Here is a 15,064-nt window from a genome sequence, read left to right on the forward strand (position 1 = left end):
ATTGTGTAACTTCCTATCAATAGACCATCTGTTTAAAAGTTCTGCAATTTCCCTGTGAATAAGAAGTTGATTGGTAAGGCTGGACCCAGAATATATCACTTAGATATGTGATATCACTTAGATATGTGAACCCACCAGGGTTCTTGGCCTCCTTAATCAATAGAAATCGACCAGAGGCCAGGCAGGAAATTCAGGCAAAGTTTTATTGGGACCCTTGCTACAGTAGTGGGGAGGGAAAGCAAAGAACTGGTTCCCTTGCTTGCTAGCTCCCTGATGGGGGCGGGGGCGGGGGTGGGTGACCTTTTACCTTAATGCGGTGAGGGTAGGGCTGTATCCAGGGTCTGCCGAAAGGGCCGCTTAGCTGCTTTGCCTGCCCTTTAGCTAGGGTTGTGTGTAGGCTCATGTGCTGCTGCTGCTAAGTTGCTTCAGTCGCGCGAGACCTCATAGACGGCAGCCAACCAGGCTCCCCCGTCCCTGGGATTCTCCAGGCAAGAACACTGGAGTGGGTTGCCATTTCCTTCTCCCTGCTTTTGCTTATGGCTCTTCAGAAGTGACAGTTGTTTTTTTTTTTTTTTTTTTTGTCTCTTTGATCTTTGGTCCAGAATTTGCCCTAACTGCACATGGATAAAGTTATTTTTAGTTCCATATAGTTTCTTTGTATTTTGTTGCTCAAGAAGAGATGTATCCAGGTGCAAGCATTGCCACACTGCAGCAGAGGATCCCAAGTCCCAGCTGGTCTCAGATATACCTAGAGTTACAGAAACCTACAAGCAGAGATTTGGTTTGATGGCTCCTTACCAACCTACAAGAAGTCTCTAGCAAAGCTTCTCCAGACACCTGTCTTGGTCCTATGCCCTTTACCATTTTTCAAGACTGAAGACAAAGCAAAGTTAATACGTTGCACTTGCATCCTTGTTTGAATGGATAGCTCTTGGGGTAAGTGCTATAGTCAGGCCAAAATCATCTTTACAAGGAGAGCAAAACCAATAAAAGGACATTCAATAGGAACAAAGTCCTGGATTTAATACAAAAAGTCAAGAATATAAATACAGAATGAAGATTTGCCTTGGCAGCAATACATTTTTCAAGGAAATTTGACACTTTTGTTGACCACAATTTTAAAATGAGTCAATTTATGAGGCAGATAGTCCCCCATCCTCCCCTTAAAAAGGTAATGTTATTTTGGTCTGTGTCCAAGGGACAGAAATAAGATTATGGGTCAAGATTATCTTAAGCAAAATATAAACTCTAAGCTCTCTGTGTGCTCCCTGTAAGCACTCAGGGAGCTTACAGTTCAGCAGGGGTGAGTATGGGGTAGAATCCTTTATCCTAAATACAGCTATGCTTCTTATTGGGTTACTTTCAAATTCAACTCACCCTGATCAGGTGAGACTTTATCAGTGGTTCTCTTAAGAATTCAACTGCGAGGTCCCTTTTTCATTTTCACTGTCCTTGCATCCTTGCAATTTTCAGAATTTCACAATTCAATAACTCTAATGCAGCTTACTGAACACTTTGTAATGTCTAGTCTTCATATGTTTTGGTAAATTCATAAGCAGTTAAATGTTTGATTGTTACTATAATAATCTAAAAAAATTCTACAATTATGTAAGAGGGAGGCGAAAAGGATACTTTGTAGTGGAAACCAAGATTAAGCATATTTTTCTGTATTCATTTTCTCTGGGTTTTCTAACAACCATGGCAAAGGGAAAATTAGTAGATTATGTAGGTGCTGCTGGACTTCCCAGGTGGTGCTAGTGGTAAAGAACCTACCTGCCAGTGCAGGAGATGTAAGAGAGGTGAGTTCAATCCCTGGGTGGGGAAGATCGCCTGGAGGAGGGCTCAGCAACCCACTCCAGTGTTCTTGCCTGGAGAATCCGATGGACAGAGAAACCTGGCGGGCTACAGTCCATAAGGCTTGCAAAGAGTCAGACACAACTGAAGTGACTTGGCACGCATGCATAGGTGCTATTATCATTTTAATGAGCACATTTAATTTTCAGGATAGATGGATATTTTGACTTTTGGCACCTAACTCAAAAGAGGAATAAATTGTATTAATTTTATTTAAAAGTTTTCAACAATATAATAGATCATGTGTGTGTTTTTTTGTTAACATGTAATTGACATATACATATATTAGTTTCAGGTGTACAGCATAATGATTTAATATCAGTTCAGTTCAGTTGCTCAGTCATGTCCAACTCTTTGCAACCCCATGGACTGCAGCACGCCAGGCTTTCCTGTCCATCACCAACTCCTGGAGTTTATTCAAACTCACGTCCATTGAGTCGGTGATGCCATCCAACCGTCTCACCCTCTGTCCTCCCCTTCTCCTCCCTCCTTCAATCTTTCCCAGCATCAGGGTCTTTTCAAATGAGTCAGTTCTTTGCATCAGGTGGCCAAGGTATTGGCGTTTCAGCTTCAGCATCAGGCATTCCAATGAATATTCAGGACTGATTTCCTTTAGGATGGACTGGTCAATATCAGTATCTATTGTGAAATGGTCATCCCGGTAAGTCTAAGTTGGCATCCATCACCATGCATAGCTACAAACTATTTTTCTTTTTTTAAATTCTGGCTGTGCCGAGTCTTCATTGTGGCATTCAGGGTTCTGTTGTTTTTTCCTCTTGTTGCAGTGCGAGGGCTTAGTTGCCCCATAGCATGTGGGATCTTAGTTCCCTGATCAGGGATAGACTCTGTGTCCCCTGTGGATTCTAACCACTGGATCACCAGGGAAGTCCCACAGTCTATTTTTCTTATTGTGAAAATATCAAGTTCTACTCTCTTCGAAACTTTCAAATGCAAAATACAATGTTTAGTACAGTGTTCTTAACTACAGTCACTCTGCTGTAAGTTACATTCCCAGGACTTATTGACTTTGTAGTTAGGACTTTCTACATTTAGACTCCCTTCACCCATTTCAGCCCACCCCCCACCTCCACCTCTGGCAACCACCAATCTGTTCTTTGTATCTATGAGTTCATGGCTTTTTGTTTTCTTGGATTTCACACAAAAGTGAGGTCATATGGTAATTGTCTTTCTAACTTATTATTTTTTTAAAGAATCTTTATATTTTAAAGCCATTTTATTGTGTTTTATTCAGTTATTTTTATTATTGGCCATACTGTGCAGCATGTGGAATCTTAGTTCCCCAACCAGGGATCAGACCCATGTCCTCAGCACTGGAAGCGTGGCATCTTAACCACTGGACCACCAGGGAGGTCCCTGTCTAACTTATTTCACTTGGCATAATGCCCTCAATGTCCTCAAAGTCTACCCCAGTCATCCCAAATAGCAGGATTGTTACAAACGGTGATGTCTCTTTGAAATGAACTTCACTTGCTAGAATCAGCTTGGGCCACTTTATTAGCTGTTGGCACGTGAATGGCTTTACATTTAGCAGTCCTCAATTCTGGAAACATACTCCTTTGCTGCTTTATATTCTCTCACCAAAGAGCATTTATCCTCTTTACCATTATTTTCAGTCTTTACAATCCATTTTAATTTTTGAATCTTCTGAGGAATTTTATTTTAAAAGGCTAAAGAGTTATTCCATTTCAAAGTTTTATTGTTTTTGTGGTCTGCATAAAGAATAAGAAATGTATATCTGGGAAAATAAACCTCTCTTTATTGCTCCTTTACTTGGGCACTTTGGGATTTCAAGGTTGCTTTGATCTTCCTCCCATGACCGTCATCATCATTTTTACGTTCGGTTTAACACTTCCTTCTCTGTTCAGAAAGGCGTGTTGCCTGGGTATAAGAAATTGACTTTTTTTTTTTTTTGGCTTTATCCTGAAACCTCTTTTTCATCCAGATTAATTTTCCTAACTGGCTGGGGAAAGCCACAGGCTCTGTCCTCGAGAAACACATGGCCATCTGCTGTTCATCTGCTCACAGGAAGAGGGAGTAAGCTGCCATCCTCGGGGGCTGGGATCCTGGCATCAGGCAGTAGCCAAGACAAGCCACCTGCTATGTGCAGGAAAAGCACTCTCTCTCCATAAAGAGTTCAAGGGAGGATCCTGGTAACCACCTAGATGGGAGTTGTCCTTGGAATGAAGGTCGTCTGAAATTCTCACTCCCATCTAAAACTGATCAGTATTCTTTCTGCAGTGTCCCTTCCTGCCATCTGATGAGGCCACAAGTTCATGCGTGACCCTGATTTCTGAAATGTAATCGCTACTGATCTGTAAGTGATGTTTTTGCAACCATGAAAAAGAGCAATGAGATACACAAATGATTGATAATTCATTTCACATGCTCTTCTCACCCTAAATATTGAAATCTTGTTTATTGAATGCCTAGCATAGACTAGTTTCCTGCTGCATAACTGTTTCCAGGGACACTTTATCCCTCCAGCTGATGCAGTATATCAAGAAAGCCCAACCTGAGATGGTTTGAGCAACTTCTCATTTCCTGCCCTGGAATATCAGAGTCCTGGCGATGGGGAGCAGCAGAAAGAAGCTAAGCAATTTAGAGTACAAAATGCCTCCCAAGGATGGCGTCGTTTAAATTTCACCTAATAAAGTCCATTTTGATCACTGGTAATGTTATAATATATCACTGTTGAAAGAATCAATGAAGTTTCCTTTTCCTTCTGGAGTCTAAAGAATATTGAGATTTTTCAAGTCAGGGCACACAGTGGGATCTGAAAAGTAAGTCATTAGCCTTGCACTGGCTCACTTAATCAGACTGCCTATTCCTAGACTGTAGTCTTCAACTGAGTGGAAAATGAAACTTGGCACCTTCAACAAAAAGGACAGGATCAATATACTCATTTGTGTGCCACCCATGGAAATCAATATTTGCTACCTAGAGTCTCTCAGTCCACTAAAAAGTATACCTATTTATCCTCTCTTTTCTTACTTCTCCTTCAATTTGCTATACACGTTTGGAAGAATTAGAATAGCCATTCTTTTTGCATTTTCTAAGAGGTCATCACTAAAGAGAAGCTGAACCATGTCCACAAAGCAGCATGGTAAGTCAAGCTAAACAGTTCTTTAGCATTTATTGTTTGTAGACTTTTTGAGGATGGCCATTCTGCATGAGGTGATGCCTCATCGTGCTTTTGCATATCTTTAATAATTAGCAATACTGAGCATCTTTTCATGTGACTCTTTCAGCAGCCAAAATTCTAAACAACTGGTAAGTCATATTTTTTCACCCAACTGATTATTTCCATGAGGCTCTAGGAGCATTCGTGTTCATTTCCCAGCCATCCCGTTCCACAGACTTTCTTAGATGGGTTCACAAGTTTCTCTCCCAGAGGGTCAAACCATCCTAATTTCTGAGTCATCTGTGTTTATCCCGTGGGATTTGGAATGACGTCACTCTCACAGACTGGGAGCACTATGGTCCATTACCCCTGCTAAGTTCCTGAACCAGGCTCTTGTGTCCCCAGGAATTTATTCCTCTTAGTCACGCTTGTGCCTGCCTCTGCTTCTCTTGATCCAAAAGGAGCAGGACCTAGGGACTGGGACAGATGGGTATTACCTGAAAGGGTCACAAGGGGAACTTCTAGGGTGACAGATATGTCCAGGTGTCACAGGCATGTCATATGTAAAAGGCATTAAGCTGGGCCCTCAAGATATGTTTTACTGTATGTAATTTACTCCTTAAAAAAGTACCAGAGGGGAAAAAAAAAGATAGAAAATGAAACAAACCCCCAAAAGATGATGCATTATTAATTCAATGAAAAGCAAAAACTTACATTAAAAAAAAAGAAATTGTAATCATAGTACACTCCCTGTAATATGGACCTAGCTTGGCTGTGAACAATAATTACACAGTTGTAATAATGGTTAAATACACTATATAAGGATTCAACCAGAAATCTACATTGGCAGGATGGGCAGAAGGGCAGTGTTTATGTGTAGCAGAGGGTTGAGTGATGAGCAGAGAGAGCTAACTCCCAATATTTTGTAGTAGGAGGTCAATAGATAATGTCTAAAATCAAAATAGCAAATAAACAAGAAAAACAAAACAAAACAAAACACAATGATCCAGATGAGAGGCTCCCTTATCTATGGTGCTCACCTTCCACTGGGTTCTATGGAGGTCCCTTCTAATCCTCTTTCTCCTCAGCTGGATGAATACCTCTCCTTAATACATGAACTTTTTGACCAGAGCCCCACTGCCCAAGCCTATCTCTCACCACTTTCCCTCTCTAGAGCCCAGATCCTCTGGACAGCCACCAGGGATATTTTGCCACAAGCAAACAAATCTAAAAGGACTGAAATGGATATCTATCTGTATGTTTAATATTGGACTCTACAGATATCCTGACTGTTCTGAAAATTCCCCACCCCAGTTTCTCCCCTGCCTTCTGTGTGGCCAGCTTTCCAGTCCTGCCAGTTTCTCTTTGACAGCCCCACCTAGATCTTATTTTTCAAGTCCAATAGGTCCCAAATGGTTGATTCATTGCTTAACAGTCATTATTTACTCAGTAAAGGCCACAGTTCTTTCAGCACTTCCTGAGAGTTTTCAGAAATGTATTGAATGTCTCAGGTTGTTCTAGCAAAGGATTTGGGGTTTTGAAACATAAGGGGTTTGAAGTCCCTTCTCCCTGGAAAATAAGTAATCATTGTCCTAGAGCTTTCAAGAATAATATTATAAACGTAGCCTGTGTTATTGGCATTGCCGTTCTTCGGTCACAAAGCTGTGTCTGACACTTTGTGACCCCGTAGACTACAGCACGCCAGTCTTCCCTGTCTTTCAGTATCTCCCAGAGTTTGCTCAGATTCATGTCCATTGACTCGGTGATGCCATCCAACCATCTCATCTGCTGCCCCCTTCCTCCTTTTCCCTTCAATCTCTCCCAGCATCGGGGTCTTTTCCAGTGGGTCGGCTCCCCATCAGGCGGCCAAAGTATTGGAGCTTCAGCATCAGCCCTTCCAGTGAATATTCAGGGTTGATTTCCTTTAGGATTGACTGGTTTGATTTCCTTGAAGGCCAAGGGGCTCTCTTATTTGGGGTGAATGGTGCTAAGTTCACGATAGGGATGAAGTCAGGCACGGAGGCAAGTGTGAATCCTGAGCCTCCACCGCCCCCATCTCATGGGAGGAGAACTGACGATCACAGGAATGTGGAGGAGATCTGGGTATTCTCTGGGTGGGATTCAGACATTGCTTTGTGTTCAGAGAGCAAGTGTAGCAGATGGAATGTTAATAAAGCTCAGAACTCCTGTGGCTTTCATTCTTTGATGAGTGGGATGAGAAAAAAAGCAGCCAACTGTGTTTTCCCTACTGAGTTCAGCACAGCAGTGAACCTAGATAGTGTGGGACCTGAGGGACATCTCTTTAAGAAAACACGCATCAAATGAAGTATAAATGTGAATTCTTTGAGGATGGGTAAAGAGTTTGTAACAAATTACAGGAGCTAAAAAACTCAGGCCTCCTTCTTCTGAGATATTTTTAGATTCCTACAGAGAAATACTTCCGCGTTGAGCCTGGCTCTTCCTTCCCGTACAGAATATTTTAGTTTGTTTTTAGATTATTGGTTTATTTTTGGCTATGCTGCGTCTTCATTGCTGCGTGAGGGCTTTTTCTAGTGGGAGGCGAGGGCTACTCTCTAGCTGCGGTGCATGGACTTTCCATTGTGGTGGCTTCTCTAGGTTTGGTGCACAGGCTCTAGGTTGTGATACACAGGCTTAATTGCCCCATGGCATGTAGAATCTTCTAGGAACTCGGATTGAACCCCTGCATTGGCAGGTGGACTCTCAACTACTCGACCACCTGGGAAGAACATTCCTTTCAGCTTCTAAGACTCTTCAGCCTGGGCAGTTGAGAGTCTCTGAAGCTGAAGATTTATCAGCATCACAGTGAATCTGCTTTTAGTCCAGAGCACAAAGGACAAAGACGGATCTGGCTGGAGTCCAGGCCTTAACATCAGGGCTGGCGTCCTGGGCGTGTGGACGGTGTAGTTGCCCAGGACTGGTGCTCAGAGGGGTGCAGGCTTGGTTTAATGCTCTGCTCTTTGTCATCATGTAGCAACTTTTGATTTTGTCTTTCAGGTGGTGTTTGTAAGTGAAGGCAATGGGACAGCAGAGCACACAGGTGAGCAGGAAATGTGCGTGCCCTTCTCATTCACATATAGCATTCCCAGTGCTCAGTGTGCACAGACTTCCGGTGGGCCCATGAGGCACGGAAGTTCTGTTAAACTCAAAGGTGAATATGTTATGTGTATCCCTGAGTAGGTAAGAGCTCTGACACCCACGAGGTCATACTTTCTATTCAAATCACAACTTGCTTCCAACAGAAAGAATGTAGTGGTGCTTTACAAAATGCAGTACAAACAAGTGACCAAGAAATACTCTCATAATCTTTCTTACTCACATCATAACTCCCCCGCATTCGCCAATTGCTTAGGCTAAAAATGACTTTGAAGGAAAAGGAAAGACAGGGAAAATGCAGTCCCAAGTTCCTACTGTATATCATAGGGAGCTCTGCTCAATATTCTGTAACAACCTATAATAATTGGGAAAAGAATTTGAAAATGAATACATATATGTATAACTGAATCACTTTGCTGTACACCTGAAACTAATACAACATTGTAAAGCAACATAAAATTTAAAAAAAGGAAAGGAGTAAATGTGTGTTTCATGCATGCATGAATAAGTTGCTCAGTCATGTACAACCCTTGGCAACCCCGTGGACTGTAACCCGCCAAACTCCTCTGTCCATGGGATTCTCCAGGCAAGAATGCTGGAGTGGGTTGCCATTTCCTCCTGCAGGGCCTCCACCACCCAGGGACTGAACCCAAGTCTCCCGTGTCTTCTTCACTGGCAGGCAGATTCGTTTTTTGTTTTTTTTTTAATTTTTTTTTAACACAAAAAGCATTTTGTATTGGGGTATAGCCAATTAACAATGTGGTGGTTTCAGATGAACAGTGAAAGGACTCAACCATACATATATATGTATCCATTCTCCCTCAAACTCCCCTTCCATCCAGGCTGGCACATACCACTGAGCAGAGATCCATGTGCTATACAATAGGTTTTTGTTGGTTATCCACTTTAAATAGAGCAGAATGTACATGACCTTCCCAAAGTCCTGAATTCTTTTACCACTGAGTCACCAGAGAAGCCTGTGTGTTGCACAATGCAAGGGAAAAAAAAAAGGTAACGGGACTAATGTTTGCAGAATAATATTTGCTGAAAGGTCCTGCTTGGTGCAGATCTCTCATTTTGTAAATGAAAATACTGAGACCCAGCCCACTGGAAGTGCTAGGAAGGCCTGAGTAGTTACCAGACTTGAGGTCCCTTTCTCTTTTGATCCATCCTCCCAGCCTCTGCCAAGGGAGAGGGTGATTGGAGGAGAGGAGGTCCATGAATTTGTGTTGGTATGAAGAGCTCTGATGATAGCAGCCAAAGCGTGAGACCCCTTAAGTTTGGGGTAGGGTGTTTGTGGATCCCAATGTCACAGACTTCGTGGGGATCCAGATCACTGGTCTTCTCCTTCTGGCTATGATCCTCCCTGTGCCAACCAGCATCCCCAGCTTGCCTGACACAACTTGGAAGGTCCTCCCAGTGGTGGACTGCAGGTCTGTACTTACAGAGTTCTGTATTTAGTCTGCATTTGGACACCAACCACCAGCCTTTCTTTTATTTTTAATATTTATTTTTATTTATTTATTAGACTACACCGGGTCTCAGCTGTGGTGTGTGGGATCTTTTTAATTGTGGCAAGTGGAATCTTTATTTGTGGCATGCAAACTCTTAGCTGAGGCATATGGGATAGAGTTCCCTGACAAGGGATTGCACCTAGGCCCCCTGCATTGGGAGTGTGGAGTCTTAGCCCCTGGACCATCTGGGAATTCCAACCACCAGCACTTTCCATGTCACACAACAACAGGAAGGAAGAGATTCCATGGCTTTGATGTACTTTCCTCGAGCTATTTATACAAATGAAACAATGAGGAAAACACAAAAACAAGGCAGTAATGAGTACTTTTCTTGTGCCTGTCCTTCATCCCCAAATCTGGCTCATCACTCTCTTAATTACTGGAGTAAACCATGGAGGTTTGGGCTGTGGTTCCTGCTCACCTGATTTATAGTGAGTCTAAACACATCCATAGAAAGGGGAGAGCTCTGTCCTGGGTCTGTGACGTTCGTGGTCTCTCCATTGTTCCATTTAAAACATTGCCCATTGTCCACCCCTAGTCAGACAAATAAATAAAGCAATTGAAAGTGAAGCAGGAAGAAGTTACTCTTACAATGAGAAGAGGGCTGTGAGCAAGATGAATGATCTTTTGAAAATCACAGAAGGAGGCCTGTAATTATTTAGAGAGAGAAATTGCATGTTTATGAAATTTCAGCAGCGGAGAGGCTCAGGGTAGGGAACTGTGATGGTGTCTTGGTTCCTGTCTCTCACCTTCCATGCCCTGCCTGCTCAGCTCTGCCTTGGGGTTCTCTCTGCTCTGATCATTTCTACAATCACTACCCTCCACCTGTGACTGAGAACTTGCGGTCCATGGACTTCCCCTTGCTAATTAACTGCTTAAGAGCAGTTCTTGTCAGAAGTCTGATCCTCCTCCCTTGAGACTCCCTCCGCTCTTCCCCAAACAGCCCGAGCTCCCTGTGGAGGTTTGGTCAAATATGGTGGAGTTAGTCTTCTGACAGTTCTAAGGAGGAGCAGGTGTGAGATCTGCGGGGCCATTCCCACTGCCAGAGCTTCTGTTCGCCCCACAGAGAACCTGGCGGGCCACAGTCCATGGGGTTGCAAAGAGTCTGACTCGACTGAAGTGACTTAGCATGCACGCATGCCCTGGAAAGGGGGATCACACTTCTCCCTTCTGAGCACAGCCTTGCTGGTCCACTGCCCCATGCCTTGGGGCACTGGCCTAGCACAACAGGAAGCCACATTACTCTCTCAGTTCATATCTACATGTGTGGGTGTGCCACACTTACACGTTATTCTCTGAAGCATAACCACTGAGCCCAGGGCCAGGGTCCAGGAGATCTTAAACACTCCCCTCCTCCATAGGCTACCCTGCACACAAGCTGACCCTTTCAGTGACTAGCAAGGCCCTCATCTGAAGCTCGAGCCGTCAGCATGCTTTATTTTTATTTACTTTTTGCCATGCCCTGCAACCTGTGGGCCTTCCCTGCACAGGGATTGAACCCAAGGACCCTGCATGGGGAGTTTGGCATTTTAACCACTGGACCAGTCAGGGAAATCCCCATCAGCATGTTTTAAAGCAGTGTATTAATAGAAGATTTGGGGTATAGTAAGGCCAACAGATCAGGAGACCATTGCCACTGGGAAGACAGTTTGCTACTCACAGTCTCCAAGGAGAGGGCGAGGTGGGGGTCGGGAGGCATCAGTGCCTGTCAGCAGGCCGAGGGATGAGAGGTAACCATGGTGAGAGTTTTCACTGTGGTCTCTGAAGGAAGGAACAGGTGAGGCAGGCTGAGCAGGTTTAGGACTGGCTCATGGGAATTGGTTCAGGGCTCTGAAGCATAGGGCTGTTTCTAACTGTCTGCTACGGGGCCTTGGGTAAGAGGGCAGCAGGAGGGTGACTTGGAGAGTGAGAGTCCAACCCAGAGATGATTGGGGGTGTGGCCTTTGGGTGATGAGTTTGTATCCAAAGGGACACTCTTGAGTGCATTATTCACTCTCTGTAGGATCTAACTGACTCTGGAAGGGGCAGCCCTTCCAAGCTCAATAGAGCCCCACATGTCAAAGCAGCAGAAACCAGATAAGAAGAGGGAATCCTGGCAGCCCGGTGGTTAAGGTTTGGGCTTTCACTGCCGTGGACCCAGGTTCTAGCCCGGGTTGGAGAACTAAGATCCCACATGGTGCGCAACATGGCAAAAAAATAAGTAAACAAAAATGTTCAAAGAAAATGGAAAATAAGAGACACGGTTAGTATGCATCTTGACTTTCTCTTTCCTCATGACTGTTTTCTGTCTGGCACTTTAATTCACTTCCCTGTCGTTGGACACAGTTCAGGAGGCCTCTGTTGATGACCTCCCTGACTTTGTAACTCAAAAATCGGGCTTGAGTTCATTCCCTCACAGGAAGACTGTGGATTCCTTAATTTCTTAAAGGACCAGCTCCCATCCCAATGAGTGAGTTTTCGCTAATGAACTCAAGGGAGATAAAGTCCTGTATTGGGAAAATCCCCTGGAGAAGGAAATGGCAGCCTACTCCAGTATTCTTGCCTGGAGAATTCCATGGACAGAGGAGCCTGGTGGGCTGCAGTCCATCGGGTGCAGAGAATTAGATACAGCCTAGTCACTGAGCACGCATGTACCTTTACTACAGTCCAGATGAAGAAAGCAAATCATCCTTTGAGTTTCCATTTTGGGGGGAGCGCCTACCAAGCACCAGCACTTTATTTTCTCCTTGAAATAATAGACCAGACACTGATCTGGACTCTTGTTCCTTGTGTACAGCTAAGCCAGACCAACTTTGGAAGAAACTCTGATAAATACTAAAGGAAAATATTGAGACAAAGCTTAATTTTACTTGCACTTTAAAAACACAATTGCACACATTGTCTAATCGCATCTTTCTTCAGAAAACTCAGTGAAATAAACAGTATTATTGGCCAGATTTTACAGAAAAGGAAGCTGCACGTCAAGAGATAGTGTGATCACCAAAGATCACCCTTGTTGTTGTTCACTGGCTCAGTTGTTCGTGTCTGACTCTTTGCGACCCCATGGACTGCAGCACACCAGGCTTCTCTGTCCTTCACTATCTCCTGGAGTTTGCTTCAATTCATGTCCATTAAGTCAGTGATGCTATCTAAAGTCTCATCCTCTGCCACCTCCTTCTCCTTTTGCCTTCAATCTTTCCAATGAGTTGGCTCTGTGCATGAGGTGGTGAAAGTATTAGAGCTTCAGCTTCAGCATCAGTCCTTCCAATGAACACCCAGGGCTGATCTCCTTTAGGATGGACTGCTTGGATCTCCTTGCAGTCCAAGGGACTCTCAAGAGTCTTCTCCAACACCACAGTTCAAAAGCATCAGTTCTTCTGCACTCAGCTTTCTTTATAGTCCAACTCTCACATCCATACATGACTACTGGAAAAACCATAGCTTTGACTGTACGGACCTTTATCAGCAAAGTGATATCTCTGTAACGAGTTAGTGTAACAACCAGGGCACATGCCCAGGGTTTCATGAAATCCAGTCCTCTTTTCATCAACCCGCTAACGAACAACACAAATAGGACAAAAGCAGTTGTTGCTGGAGAACATAGTTCTGATTAGCTCCTATTTATCTCTAAGGAGAAAGCTGCATAACATCTGGAATAAGGATTTTGAAGCCAGAGAGACCTGAGTTCCAGTCCCAACCTGCTAAATGGATGACTTTAAATAAATTGTTTCTTTTGAGCCTCAGTTTCTGTATCTAAAAAATGAGGATGATAATCATGGCACTTTCCTAGTGGCATTGGTCTCAGGATCTGTATCCACAAAAGTGTTTGGTACCAAATGAACTCACAGTAAGAGTATCTATAAATATTGTTCTTATACACTGAGAGTGGGAATGATTTCAGATGTTCATCCCATTCATTCAGCAGACGTAAACTGAACCCCAACTGCATGTTAAGAACAAAGAAAAATTTTCTAAATTAAATTAATACCGTTTAGTAGATGGAGATGGTTACTGAAACAGGAAAATGGAACGAAATGTCCTGTGTCCCCAGGCCAGGGTGGTGGAGGTGGCGGGGAGACCCCAAGTGTCTCTGAGGGGGCAGGAGAGGGTCCAGAGGGGAGGTGGGCAGCTTCACACACCAGGACAAGGGTAGTAATTAGTTTATAAAGTGTCTTCCCTTAGTCTGATACATCATTGTTTAAGATAAAGTTAAGATCTAAAATGAATTAAAATTTTTTTAAACAAAATTAGTTTGAAAGCAGACACATCCACGGAGTTGTCACAAAATCACTCAGAGACCACGTGAGTAATCAGTGCTTGAACTAATGATTGCACGTGTGTGTGTGTGTTCTCAGCTATGTCTGACTCTTTGTGACCCCACAGACCGTAGCCCGCCAGGCTGCTCTGTCCATGGGATTCTGCAGGCAAGAACACTGGAGTGGGTTGCCATGCCTTCCTCCAGGGGATCTTCTTGACCCAGGATCTTCTCAAACCTGTGTCTCTTACGTCTCCTGCATTATTGCACTTAAGTCTCCCACTCATTATTGCACTTAAGTCTTCACCACTATCCTCATCTGAACTAATGGTTGGAGATACACATTTTTAACCAGTTTACTTTTGGCCAATTTATCTTGCTCCAAAGTTAAAATTCATAAAAACATTGCCAGAGGCACACCAAGACACGTCTGACACAAGATGATGTCAGAAGAAGATGAACAGTCCATGGCAAGTCTCTGGCAAATTAGCAATAAACCCCTAGAAAATCTGGACAAAGCTACTAACATAAATTATTTGAGGAAAAGAGCATAAAACTTATCAAGGAATGAAAAAATGAATGACTTAGAATGTTCCTTTCTACCAGTTCATGATTTTGAGGTTTGTTAACTATTTTGGTTTTTTATTTCCAGTAAATTCTGTTCTCTGTCCAATGTGTATTGAGGAGAAAGGGAAAAAATAGCAGAAGCAGAGTGGAGAGTTGGAAGGCGGGGACCGAGATGGGGGAGGAGAGGTGAAGAGACAGAAAAAATGAAGCCCAAGTGGAAGAAAGATGTGTACAATTTGAGAAGAGCAGCCAAATTTATGAGACATTCTGCACACATACCAACCTGCACACACAGACACACTGCTTTGATAATAGAAACCAGGTCTCAGGTGGTTTACAGATGGGTTTTCCTTTCATTGTTCACCTGGCATTTAATGGAACAGCTGTTTGGCCTGCTGGCGGATGCCTTGCTGGCACCTGTTCCGTGAAGTTTCTGGGCAGGAATTGTTCACACCTGAAGCAGGCCCCGAGGCAGCTGTGGGGCAGCTGCTGACCTGGTGTGTCCAGCAGTCAGGACAATAAACAACTAGCTGCTCCCAGGAGAGCCAGGACTTACTCTCTAAAGTGCCTTCTTTAAAAAAAGAAAAATCACTTGTATGTATTTGGGTTGTGCCAGGTCCTAGCTGCGGCGCAGGGAAT

The sequence above is a fragment of the Oryx dammah genome, unplaced genomic scaffold (assembly GCF_014754425.2).
Source record: "Oryx dammah isolate SB20612 unplaced genomic scaffold, SCBI_Odam_1.1 HiC_scaffold_6, whole genome shotgun sequence".
Classification (NCBI taxonomy): domain Eukaryota; kingdom Metazoa; phylum Chordata; class Mammalia; order Artiodactyla; family Bovidae; genus Oryx; species Oryx dammah.